This window comes from Mastigoproctus giganteus, chromosome 13 (assembly GCF_048544385.1).
Source record: "Mastigoproctus giganteus isolate SK-2022 chromosome 13, ASM4854438v1, whole genome shotgun sequence".
In the NCBI taxonomy this organism is placed as follows: domain Eukaryota; kingdom Metazoa; phylum Arthropoda; class Arachnida; order Uropygi; family Thelyphonidae; genus Mastigoproctus; species Mastigoproctus giganteus.
In genome coordinates, this window is record NC_143587.1 from 61894875 (window position 1) to 61908746 (window position 13872).

The window sequence follows — 13872 nt, forward strand, 5'->3', positions numbered from 1 at the left end:
TATTAATAGTTAAGGCAAAGCTAAGTAATATTTGACAGGTGCTCCAAAATATTCCAAAATGAGCATTTGCAACCTTTATACAATAGTTTTAGTAAACACGACAATTATGGCTGAAATGTTATCAGAAGCCCTCAATTTGCTTCAGTTTATCATTTTAAATGGAAAAAAAAATGAAAAGTTCACCAGGTGTAAACTAATATTTAGTTGAACCGCCTCTGGCCCTGATGACAACAGCACACCGTCGAGGCATTGACAAGATGAATTTCTGAAGATAATCAACTGATAGTTCGTGGTTCCAAACACGAATTATGGCTTCCTCAAGTTCACGAAGGGTCTTTGGTTTCTTTCTGGCAACTGCAGATTCCATACGATGTCAACAGTTCTCAATAGGATTGAGAACCTGGCCAGCTAACAGTTGTAATGGGCCGTTCTTCCAACTATTGTTTCACCTGTAACAAATGTAAACATATTACTGTCGAACCTCTAATGCAGAAATGAAGCTAAAGTAACTATAGAGGTGCTTACTTACACTTTTCGCCCGATGACAAGGAGAAGAGTCGTCCTGAAAGATGCAGTTACCTGGCAGGTTGAAATGGTCTCTAATGGTTGGCAGCAATTTGCCTTCCAATATAGCCAGGTATCCATTGGCATTTACGTAACCTTTTATAAACTGCAGGTGACCTACTCCGCGATAAGAAATGCACCCCCATATCATTTGGCTGGAAGGGAATTTCACTGTAGACACCATACAGTCTGGATGGTATTCTTCACCGCGTCTACAGCGAATCGTTTTTCTCCCATCAGAGCCATGCAGGTTGAATTTTTTCTCATCCGAGAAAAAAAAAACTGACTTCCACTGCTGGGGGGTACATTTGACATGCTCCTTACACCAAATGAATCTGGCCTTTTTCATTTTTTGTGTTAGGAGGGGCTTCTTCTTAGGATGACGGACTACAAGTCCATTTTTGAAGAGGCGTCTTCTGACTGTTACTGCACTTGCTACCACTCCTGTACGTTCTTCCCATTCTCTTTTCAGCTCAGACAAAGAGGCTTTACGGTTTTAAGGCATAAGCGCTTCAAAAGGCGGTCCTGTTTTGGCGTAGAGACTCGTTTGGGTCCGGTTCCTTTTTTCCTATCAGCAGAATCAGTATTCTTGAGTTTGGAAAGAAACCAACTCACTGTCGGATGATTACAAGACACTCTATAAGCAATATGACGGGAAGAACATCCTTGTGAAGGATGTTCTTCACGTGAAGCAACAATGGCACTCTTTCTTCGTGGTGTCAACTGCACGTAACTCGAAATTCTAAGCTAATTAAAAAAATAATGAAGGCAATTTCGCTGAATGAACTCTCATGATAAAAAAAAATACATGCAAAATAAAATGAAGATATTTTGTTACTATTTAATTTGAAAACCAGAGAGAACTTATTAATCCCATTTGTTAACTTGCATAATTATACGAAATTAATTTTGAGAATCCAAGCTATTTTTATCTGAAAATCTTAAAAATAAACCTTACACAGTACTGTATTATCATAATCTGTTTAGAAAAATCCAAAAATGACAAGTATACATACGTACATAGAGGCAAGCAAATTGAATTTTTAGGGTGGTGTAGAGTACAGTTAATTGGAGCAAGTAAAATTAATTCGGTAAAAACCAGATTCGAATTGACAGATGCAGTAAATAACTATCCATGAGTTCATTTAAAAAGATTTAAACATAGTACGGTTATAGCTACAGGACATTCCACTTTAAGCAGATCTTTGTCGTTTGTGACTTCAATTACTGTCTATTCAATAATTTTAACATCCGGATAAGCGTTAACAAAGTCATGCTGCTCTCTCTCTCTTTGCAAAAACCATGGGTATATCCTCGTATTCATGGAGCTAGTTTGGTTTGCTAGTTCTCTGCCTGATTTATTTCATTTGTTGGAGAATACACGTAACTGTACTTATTATACTGTAAAATAAAATTATATGAAAGAATCGAAATTCCAAGCTAATTATAAAAATATATGAAGACAATTTCGCTGAAATGATATAAAACCGCTTATAGAAAAGGGAAAAGGATGTTAGTGGATCATTAAACCGCACGGAAAATTTTCTGAGTTTTGATATCAATTTTAATGAATGGTTCATTAACAGCCTAGAAGAATATTTGCAAAGTAATATGAAATCTAGGCAGTTGTTATTTTGTTAAAGTTCAGAGAAACCTCACTTTAAAATTTAGGAAATAATGAAACACGTGACGATAATTGCGACATCTTTCTCTGTTTTTGACTTATTCATGTGCATTTCAGAAATTCCAAAAGAGAAATGTTTGGGAACCACACACAAGAGTGTTTGAAAAGATTTTGCCTACCATATACAGGTTGTCTATAAATTATTCACCAGATTACGAAGCTCGATTAAAATTTTATTGTAACGGGTATCTTAAAATGGTTTACTGCAATTATCAAAGCAAATCGATGAGTTTTTTTCTCATGCGGTTAGCTGCCTTGATCCCAGCAAGAATTGCGACAGTACATCATTAAAATGGCGACAGTACAGAATAAAGAAATGTGCGTGTTGTGGGATAGCAAATCACCAATGACTGTAAAGGGACGTTTTCAACGAGAATTCCAGAAAGGTCCACCTACAGAACAACCAGAAAAGAGCAGGTAGGCCTAGTGTATCTGCAGATAAAGTCAGGAAGTGTCCCAAAGTCCTACAAAATCTATTCGCTGGGCAAGCTTTCAGCTGCAAATACCGCGAGCAACACTGCATTGGGTGGTTCGCAAGAGATTGAAACTTTATGCTTAAAAAGTGAAAATCGTCCAGGAAATTAAGCCACACGACAAACCATAACGACAGGTATTTGCTGTTCACACTCAACCGTACAGACGAAGATGAGCACTTCCTGGAAAATGTCGTTGCGACATTCCATCTGTCTAGTAAAGTTATCAGACAATTGTCGCGTATGGGGATCTGAAAATCCCCACTCAGTTCGTGAACATGAGCATGATAGTCCCAAAGTAAACGTGTGGTGCGCATTGTTCTTCAGCTAGGACCGAGCCATTTTGATTCCACGAATACACTGTAAACTCCCCAAATTATAATTATGAGCTCGAATGATAATGATAAGCTCGAATTGTATGTTGCACCTCAACTGGAAGTTCTGCAACCACATGTATTCTATCAGCAAGATGGGGAACTACTACACAAGAGTTTGCATGTGCGCGATTTTCATCAATAAAAAGTTTCCTAACCGATGTATCGGCCGGAATGGTCTCATTCCATGGTCGCCCCGTTACTCAGTGTCATCTATGGATTTCTTCATATGGGGCTGCGTAAAGGACAAGGTGTATGCAAAAAAGTTAACAACATCACAGAGTTAAAAGACCGGATTGAACGTGCAGTGATTTCTACTTCTCAAGGGATGAAATCGGCTACCGTCTTGACATTATACTTGCTACTAAACGTGCCCTTGGGGAGGTTTACTGAAGTGCGATTGTAATCAAAAATTGTAATTAAAGCAAATCAAAATATTTTGATTTGCTTTAAGTGCACCGTTTTACAATACCTTTTACAATAAATTTTGAATAGAGCTTTATAACCAGGTGAATCATTTATAGACACTCTGTATATTTATTCCATTATTAACAATTTATTCCATTCCAATGTAAACAAGACATTCAATTACAATCATTTATATGCATGTCTTCCATGTTTAAATTACAAGCATTTATATACATGTTTTCCATGTTTAAATTACATATAATCCAAGTTTTAGAGTAATAACTTAAATATTATTATATATGTACATTTATTTATTTTTTTGAATATTATCCTTCCTTGTTACTGAAATCCCATGAGAAATTAAATGCCAAACAGCAGGAGGAATCCTTTTCGTGCAAGACAATGCGCTCTCCAGTGACAAGGAGCTCACCATAACCATCAAAGGCAATCAACAAGTTAGGTTACGAATTGTTGTCACACCCTATTCTTCAGGGAACTTTGCATCGTGTAAATAAAAGCTAGGGAACTTTGCACCATATATTTGCCTTCTATATCCCTCCTATCGAAGAAGTATTCTGTAATCGATTTATTTCTTGTTAATTGCCTTCTGTAATAATTATCAAAGTAATAGCAATAATCAATGGTTAACGAAAAAGTTAACTCTTTCCTTCATCATGTTATCCTCTCTGATGGATAGAACCTGTCTTATTAATTTTAATACCATTTCAGTCAGCGTGGAATATTTTGATTTCTTTTAATATCGAAATAAAAAAAAAAAAAAAACGATTCATAATAACTAACGACATTATGAAATGAGCTCAACTGTGTTTCATCAGGCGCCTCCGTAGCCAGGTGGGAAGGAGCAGCAGTGCATAGCACACGCTTCTTGATTAGACCGGGGTTCGAGCCCGTCGCCACCAAATATGGAGGATGCGGAAAGGTCAGGGAATGACCACCGCATATCCCGGAGCAATATGGCCTTAGTTGCTAATGCTCCTAAAAACCAAACAACAAACAAACAAACATGTGTTTCATCCCCGAATAGAGGTGACACAGATTTGAAGGGTAAAACAAAGAGAAATAAATTTACTTAATAATAGTCATAATAGCAAATAATTAGTGAATGGTTAATAATATGCCAAGTATACGAAGCATAACTATATGGCTGTTTAATATGAATGGTAGGTGATTAAAAATCCTTGTGATCATTTTTCAGGAAGCGAAAATAGAAACAAACTAAGAGGTTTCTAAACTCCTTATTTCATTATTATTGAAATATGATTACCATCCCCATAATGATGAAAAATGAACCACACTACTGTAATAGCCGACCGGGCTAGACGGGTGGGTAAAGTGCCTGCCTGGCAACCCAAAGGTCGAGGGTTTGATTCCCGCCTCGGGCTTGGATCAAAGTATTACAAAAACCTTGGGAGGTGCATTATAGCCACAGAAGCCTATGCGCCAACAACTACCAAAAAAAAAAAAACTACTGTAATAGAAATGAGTTGAACCACCACTAGAATTATCCTTTGTATGCTGACAAGTACATAATTTGTAAGATAATAAATGTAAAAATTAATTATTGAAGCGGAAAAGCGGATTGGCTGTTGGCGCTCGAAGGATAGATCTCTCTCTCTCTCTCCCTGAAACAGTAAATCCTATAGTACGTTTCAGGTAGTAGTAGGGTTTTAGGAGCATCAGCAGCTAAGGCCATATTGCCCCGTGTATATTGTCTGTAAATTGCGAATGTTCTGCGGTCGATTTTTTGTTTGCTGGACGAAGAATCCGAGTTTTCCGTAAGAAAAACCATGCTACCCTCTCCTAAGATCGACTAACTCAGCCACGTTGTGAAAAAGACTCATAAAAATTCCTCACGTCATCGAACACCTGGTGTGAGGAGGACGGCGATTCTATCAACTTTGCTACCCACGAGCAACCAAATACATTCAAAGTCTACCTAAATTGGCCAGTTAGAGCATATTATTAGAAGCAAATTATTAGAGGATGGTAGTTTTTTTTTTCCTATACTGAGGGCAAGACAATCAGCAATCACAAATGAAGCGGTGTATGTAATATGAGACAAGAGTGGAACATTTAGTGCGCACCAATTGTCCAATGACAATGGAAACCCTCATTTCGGAAGATGTACAATGCTGAACCCGTTTTCTGCATGACAATGCCGCTATTACTGTTAGTTGGGATGTAACAGCCGACGTCTAGGTCGATATTCCGGTTAACCCCATATCACTGATAACTGCGAAAACGAAAAATGCATGGTAGGTTTAAGATAAATAAGGAACTGTGCTTTTATAATAAATATTCTTATTTAACAAGACAGGTCAAGAATACGTTAAAACATGATTACGTCAAATATTTGGGCTTCGTTGAAAGAAAAGTCTTTGAGGCAAAAGATATCAAGCCTATATTCAGTAATTTTAAGGCAAAAAAAATCAAAAAGCTATTGTGAACACGCTGGATATTTCGGAAAATCTCTCATATATGTTTGAGGCGGACTACCTTGCTAGAAAATTTGAGGAAATACAGAAGACGAAGTAATTGGGGCCGCCGTAGCCGAGTGGTCAAGTGCGTAGGTGCATAAGCACACATGCCTTGAGTGAACCGGGTTCAAGCCCGTGACTGCTGAATACGGTGCTGTTTCTTGTATTCTCTCTACCTTGGGAACTCCTCTGACCGTGTGGTCATCCCGGAGTATAAAGAGAAAATTTATTTATTTATTATTAAGTAAATTAAGATTTTCCCCTAAATTACAACGATACACAAGTGTATTTGAAATCAACCAAGCCGAATGTTGAGCACGTTCCACAGTATGAAAAAGGACCTCGCACGAGGTCCTGATGGTATTCCTACTGTTTTATGGAAAAAATGTGGAACTACACTGGTAAAGCCATTACTTCACTTAATAAAATTATTTTTTGAGAGTGAAATCTATCTCGCTCAAACTAAAAAAGATTTTTCTTACTCCTATTGATAAAAAAGGAGACCTGTTTTCACCCAACTACAGACCAGTTTGTCAACTAAATACACTCATAAAGATAACTGGATCCATTGTAATGAAGCAGCTGTTTAAATTTATGAATCTTAATCTGTCGGATTGTACTCAGATTTATCAAGGGACGATCCACCTGCAGGGATATGATTTCTTTTGTATCAGATATCCCAGACGCTAGACGAAGGAGAACAAATTGACACTATCTTTTTAGATTTAAGAAAAGCCTCTGACAAGTGCATCAGAGATTAATAGATAAATTGGGTCGTTACGAATTCAGAGGACAGGTTCTTGGCTGGATCGCAGACTACTTGGAAGGGAGAGAAATGTCGGCAACGTTTAAACGTAAAATTTCATACCCTTTTAAACCTGAAATTGGTGTCCCACAGGGTTCATCCTTGGGCCTTCTGTTATTTCTAATCTATATCAATGACCTGCCAAATATTTTAGGGGACTACCAAACCAAAATTAACATATTTCCAGAGGACATATAAATTTATAAAGCAGTTCGCAATACTAACGACTGTATCATTTTAAGTGAAGCTCTGCAATTAGAATTCAGTGGCTGAAGGAAAATAGAATGGTAGTTAATGAGAATAAGTGTGAGTTGATGAATATTGTCAATGCACACAAAAAACAAACTGAGTTGTTCTTATTGTATTAACAATAAGGATAAAAAAAAAGTCAGTACATCCAAAAATGTGGGTATTTTTATTAGTGAATCACTTTCCTTTGATTTGATCTCCATTTCTCAAACATTTTGAGGGCAGCTAGCAAAAAGTTAGGTTTTCTAAATGAGTAAGCAGAAATTTTAATAAATTGGCATTATACATCTTTCTTTACAAAATTTATGAAAGAAGAAATAAAGCCGTTTACTCCTGTTTAACAAGCTGTTAAATAGCACCAACCTAGTCTCAAAAATAAACTTCAATGCATCGACCAGAGCTTTAAGAAACTGTCCACTGCTAAAACCATCTTAAGTAAGAACAAATTATGGGTATTACAACTACTATAACAGGACTGCAAGATTAATCAACAAAACAAATTTGGAGACATTTTATGCCCCTGGACACTTCAATAAAAAACTTAAATCTCCAAACGCATCTGTTTCTGAGCTTAAAATTTATTTTAATTTCATATTCTAATATTATGTTTCTCTAATGTGAGTGAAGAAATCCAACTGTACAATTTTATTCCTGCCTGTTCATATCAGTCAGACTGATCCCTCCTTTTCTTTTAAAGGTGTAATTAATTTATGTCTTTATATATATGTATATATTTTTTTATTTTGACTTTTGCAATTACACAGTTACAAATCAGATCCAAACAGAAACTTAGATTACTTAGAAACGTATTCTAAGTTTCTGTTGTATCTGCTTTGTAACTGTGTAATCATTTTTTGTAGCTGCATCTTAAGGTATGTACGATTGCTGTTCTGTAGCTGTAATAATAAATACAAATAGGTACATGGTGCCGGGATTATCGCGATTCAACGATGGACTGAAAAAAGTGTTGTGGGAAGACTAACCACATTTCCTTTTTCAGTATGCAGAAGGTATTCTACATGTGGGGAAAATAACACTAGGCAGAAGACCTGACATACGAGTACGTAGTTCAAACAGTGCAATGCTATCGGTCTGGAAATGTTTTATTGGGAGTCTTCGAGCCCTCTGATAAAAGCAAAACAAAGTCCGACTGCTGTGGGATATCTAAGCATTGTTGCAGACAAGTGATGCCACATAGCAAAAGGCCAATGCACCAGTATTAACGGATCAGTGGGCTCGGAGACTCCCAATTACGACATTAAGGCTGATATAATTTCATCAATATCATTGGCAAATATTGAAAACAAAAATGGGCCCAGCACGGAACCCTTGAGGGCTACACTAATAACATAATTCCACGAAGAACAGCACCCATTGATAACCACTCTGTCTTCTTCCACTTAACCATCCCTTTACCATAGCAGTCACTGGCCCTTAATGCCACACTGCTCCAGTTTGTACAGCATTATTTTATGTGCCACAGTATTAAAAGCATTCCTGAAATCCACGTATATGATATCAGAATTATTTTTTGCATCCAGTTCCTTGGTCACCGCATCACAGTAACCTAACTTATTGGTTAGCAAGGCAGCCCCTTAACAAATCCATGCTGCGATTGCAGTATAATTGCATCCCTGTACAGGTAGTCCTGCATTACCTCTTTATCCAGTGATTCCATTATAGTATTTTCCTTGGAACAGATGTTAAGCTAACAGGTCTGTAATTACTCACGTCGCCTTTTGATTCTCCTTTATGAATTGGGGATACATTCTCACATCTCCAGTCCATAGGAACCTCTCCTGAATCTAAGGATGCTCTTATAATTATGGCTAAGGGTTTTCTTACCTCCTTTGCTGCCTCCCTCAATATAATTGAATAGATTCCATCCATCCCAAGTACCTTTTTTATGTCCATCTTCAACAATTTCTCCTCCACTTTCCTTTCAGTTATCACAAAGTCATTTAGCTCCTCCTTAGTTTGATAAACTTCGGGCATCGCCTTCCCTAAAGAATTCCTCATGTACGATTGTAGATGAAAAATGCCTATTCAATTTGTCCGCAACCTGAGCAGGATCATCAACAGTTAACCCATAGACATTACGTGCCCCAATGTGATTCAACCCCTTTCTTCTACTGTTAATATAAGCATAGAAGTCTTTGTTGTTTTTCTTTGCATTCTTTGCCAGGGCCTCATAATCTGCCTTCGCTTGCCTAATCTCCTTTGTGACTTGATTACAGACTAATTTATGTATAACATAGGCTTCTGTACCACCTGATAATTTATATGAATCCCATGTACTTTTCTTCTCTGCTACGTGTCTCAATAGTGCATCTGACATCCATTTAGGTCTAAGTCTTGAACAGTATTTCTTCTTTGGTATGAAAGTAGCTTCATTGATTACTTCCCTGAATACTTTCAATTTATAATTTACTGTTGGTAACAACATGAGTTGGCCCCACTGCACAGAATTCAAAAACTGTCTGAGACCACTGTAGTCACCCTTACGAAAGCAAAAGCCTTCCCTCTTACCTTGTGTGAATATGATATATGTGAATACACCCATAGCCACTATAACACGATTGTGGGAAACACAGCTGGACGTATTTCTGGATGTTTTGTAGTTTTGTGAGATCCAAGACAAGCAATGATTATTTATTATTGCATTATCTACCTAATAGCAATGGACAAAATGAGTCCCTTCGCTGATTCGATTCAGTCGATTCATTACAGAAAAGTGGCTCGTTTATTACTACGCCGAATGGCGATTTGTGTCGAAGTGACTCGATGACTTAGGTCATCGAGTCACTTCGACACAAATCTGTCGACACAAAATCACTTCGACACAAATCGCCATTTGGCGTAGTAATAATAGCTGGTGAGTGAGCAATTTAATTAACTGATATAGACTTGGTTCACTCGGCACATCAAATAATGAGCACAACTGAATGAAAATTGTCGAACTATTTGGTTGTTTTTGAAACAGTCCAAAGCAGCATTTTGTAGTCGATTGAAGTCTATAAAATAAACGTTCGACTGTTTCGGATTATAGAATGATCATTCGGTAATCCATTTCAGTCGATGCTCCGTATATTTTCAGGGTACGGGAGCGAAAAAAATTATCGTTAGGATAAAGGATATCAAGGAGGAGTTCTCGACTGCGTTGAGAAGAATGTCCTCTTTGTTCAGATTTGGAGTGCTTTTCAGTCTGGGGCCCCGATACATTACATTCACTGCACTTCTTAAGACCAGTCCTGTCACCTTTCTCTTCGCTTTGGAATGTTCTTGGAGCCTTGTGCCCCGAGCGAACGTACTCTTTGTTGTACCCATGAGAATCCAGAACTCGTTCTTTATTCCCAAGAATAAGATCGGTAAAATCCTACTTCTTTCAGGAAACCAAGTTTTTAAAGAATAGAGGGATCAGCAATACAACTGACTGTACTGAAGATGACACTTTAAATAAATTGAGAGTACAGATCATAGCATTGGTAATGATGAGGTGACGGTAGCGATTTTCTTGGATTTTGCAAAGGGATTATGAATTTGCTCACTAATATTTTGTCTTGTAAATACTTGTGAATTTCTGTTTCAGATATATGCAATAAAATATTTTCCCCAAACTTCGCCTTCTGTCACATGAGTGCGTCTACAGTCCACAAAATACTGCAATTTATCATTATCTCTTTCCCACCATGGCAGATCAGCCCTTGCCTATTACATGCATTTATTGCCCATTTAATTTCAATATATTTTTTACATTTGAATCAAGAAACACGATCACTTTGTCATCCAATGAATTCGATTGCATTTATTTGTTAGTTTATTATTATTATAATTATTATTATTATTATTTATACAATACAGGAAAAATCCCAATTTTTTGTACTCATATTTTATTGCTTTATGCATCTGTAATTAATGCATAGCAAAAATGAAAAACGATACAACGTACTGATCACCAACGGGGGCGTTTAGTTTCTCATACCGATAGCAGGACAGTACTGCACAACCCTGCGTTAGTAAACTAGTTGGGTCAACATAAAGCTCAATTATCTTATTAGAACTGCTGGAGTTCTAAATAAATATTATAAAAAACAAATATTTTATAAAAGATTTATTTCCTCTATGTATATTTATAATATGAATACCTATTATCTTACATATGAATACTTATATTTTCTTATCTACCAATGATTCTCCTGTAGTTATGATAAACAGACCGAATTAATTATGTAACTCGATACAGTATACTACTCGTAAATTTGTATATAAATTAATATATACTGTACTTCAATACATTTTATCTCATAGAAATAAAATATAATAATTGAAATAAATAAAAAAACGCCTGGGATGATTTGTCCATATTTCTTTAAAAAAGTGCTTCATGAAAGCAAGCTTCCCCCCCCCCCCCAAAAAAAACAAGTTTTCCCCGGGGTCCGTCCCACACTTTGGGAACCTCTAGTCCAGTGGTTCCCAATCTTTTGTCACTCAAGTCACACTAAGTTAAAAGACGAATATTAATGGCACACCGACATAGTGATTGCCGTTGAGTTCAATGGAATTTTTCCTAATCTCGCGGCACACCAGTTGGCAATCACTGATCTAGTCTATACTTCTTTCAAGAAACTTGGAACAGAAGTTGCCACTGTGCGAAACCTGCTGTGCACTAATTCAAAAAGCCTGTACAATTATTTTACCTCAGCAAATTTCAGGAAATATTTAATAAGGTGTGATATTTAAACAGTTGTACTTTAAACAATTCTGAATAGTCTAATATTTCTACCTGAAGATGTGCCCTAGTAGAATCAAATTCCTACTAAACCGATTTTGATTTATTCATCTGCTTTGAAGCTTGGGATGATGTAAGTAGTTGGTTCAGGAAATTTTGTTGGAAAAAAAATAAATTCTTTCGTAAAAAAACTGCTATCGCTTACTTCATTGGCTTTCCGTCTTCTAAATCAACCACATTCACTTACTTGATTTTGTTTAGGAAGACTGGATTATTTTCTTTAACTGGAAAATTGGTACTGTCCTTCATGGTTGTGAAACCTAATTGTGAGGCCAACACATCAAAGAAAGGATTTTGACACATCATGCGTGTGAGATGTGTCTTTTTAAGCATGATTTCATTTATATGAGCTTTCAGTTGGCTGAAACTTAAACTTAACTCTGTTTGCTTTTGTTGTTGATGGACTACGAAAAAAAAAATAAAAAAACGTCATGAAAATTCTACTGTTTCTTTACACTGACATTCGGCCGTACAGAATTTCTTCCTTTGAATAAAAATCTTTATTTTCTAAACTCCTACCATGAGAAAGCATAGGGCACAAAGTGTGCTCTATGCTTTCTTCGCTGGTGTCACCATGACTGCGTTTTGTGGTTTCTTTTACAATATAAAAATGGAAGGATCCATTTCTATTCCTGGCTCCAAATGCTTTTAGGCCCGTCGCACACGAACGACTGTTTATCGTACGGCATTTCTAATAAAATCGTATTATAGTTAGGAATGGAAGTTTCAGGGCGACAGTACGATAACAATATCCTACGGCCCACTGATATTTATCGCATGGATCTCTCGACATCGGACGATAAAATAGTCGCACGAACGTTAGCAAGTCACATGAAATTAGCGGGACTGTCAGAAAAACAATAAATTATAGTAAGAAGATCAACCTGCAACCCAAGACCAACCAATACTAAGCCTCCCCTTTCTTCATCCCATGATTTGAAAGAATACCAGGAATAATTGTATTCCATAATCTAATGTAATTTGCGCTGGACCATTGGAAGGATTTTATAATCCGACCTGTATTTTTGCGACCAACTGCTGGTTCCTCTTTCTAGGGAACATCTTATTACTTTTTGGATACAAAAAAAAAAAATAAAAAATAAAAAATAAAACCTGATTTTTAATTTAGAAACAGCACTCAAAAAATAAATCAGTTTGTATTTTGTCCAAATGTTACTTATTGTCTTTTTTTCAGATCGTAGGTCGTAATGCGTAGGTCGTAAATAGCATTAAATGAAATACACTGAGTGATCACTGAATTATGACCACCTACCTAATACTTCGTAGGTCCTCCTTTTGCACTCAGCATAGCAGCTATCCGACGTGGCATTGATTCAACAAGATGTCGGAAGCGTTCAGGAGGTGTAAAGCGGTCAACAATGCAGGTATGGAGGTGATTGGTGTATCCAGACGCCTGATATGCAGGCGTTTCCGTAGCCAGGTGGGAATGAGCAGCAGTGCGTAGCACACGCTTCTTGATTAGACCGGGGTTCGAGCCCGTCACCACCAAATACGGAGGATGCGGAAAGGTCAAGGAATGACCACTGCATTTTCCCGGAGCAATATGGCCTTAGTTGCTAATGCTCCTAAAAATCAAATAACAAATAACAATAACGCCTGATATGCCTTTCCATAGTGGCCCACAAGTGCTCTGTGGGATTGATATCGGTGGAGTTCGGAGGCCAGTCGATATGATGGAAGTCAGAACTGTGTTCCTCAAACCATTCCTGCACAACAAGTGCCCGATGGCTCGGCGCATTGTCATCCTGGAAGACACCATCGCCATTCTAAAACAGGTGTATCATAGCGGGGTGTACACAGTCAGCAAGCAGTTGACGATAGCGGAGACCTGTGATATGTTGTTCCACATGCACCAAGGGTTCACGTTCCTCTCAGTGAAACATGCACCACACCATACAACCGCCTCCACCGGCCTGCACTTTTGATACCATGCATGATGGATCAAGAGCCTCATGTTGTTGACGCCAAATTCGTACACGACCATCCATGGTGTGGAGTAAATAACGT

The 13872-nt window shown here is 37.4% G+C and overlaps 1 protein-coding gene across 3 annotated transcripts in view; it reads left to right on the forward strand.

Annotated features, from left to right (window-relative positions):
* The window catches only part of LOC150076113 (Na(+)/H(+) exchanger beta-like), a 493086-nt gene that overhangs the window by 140043 nt on the left and 339171 nt on the right, over nt 1-13872 (forward strand). The gene's annotated exons all lie outside the window — the stretch shown is intronic.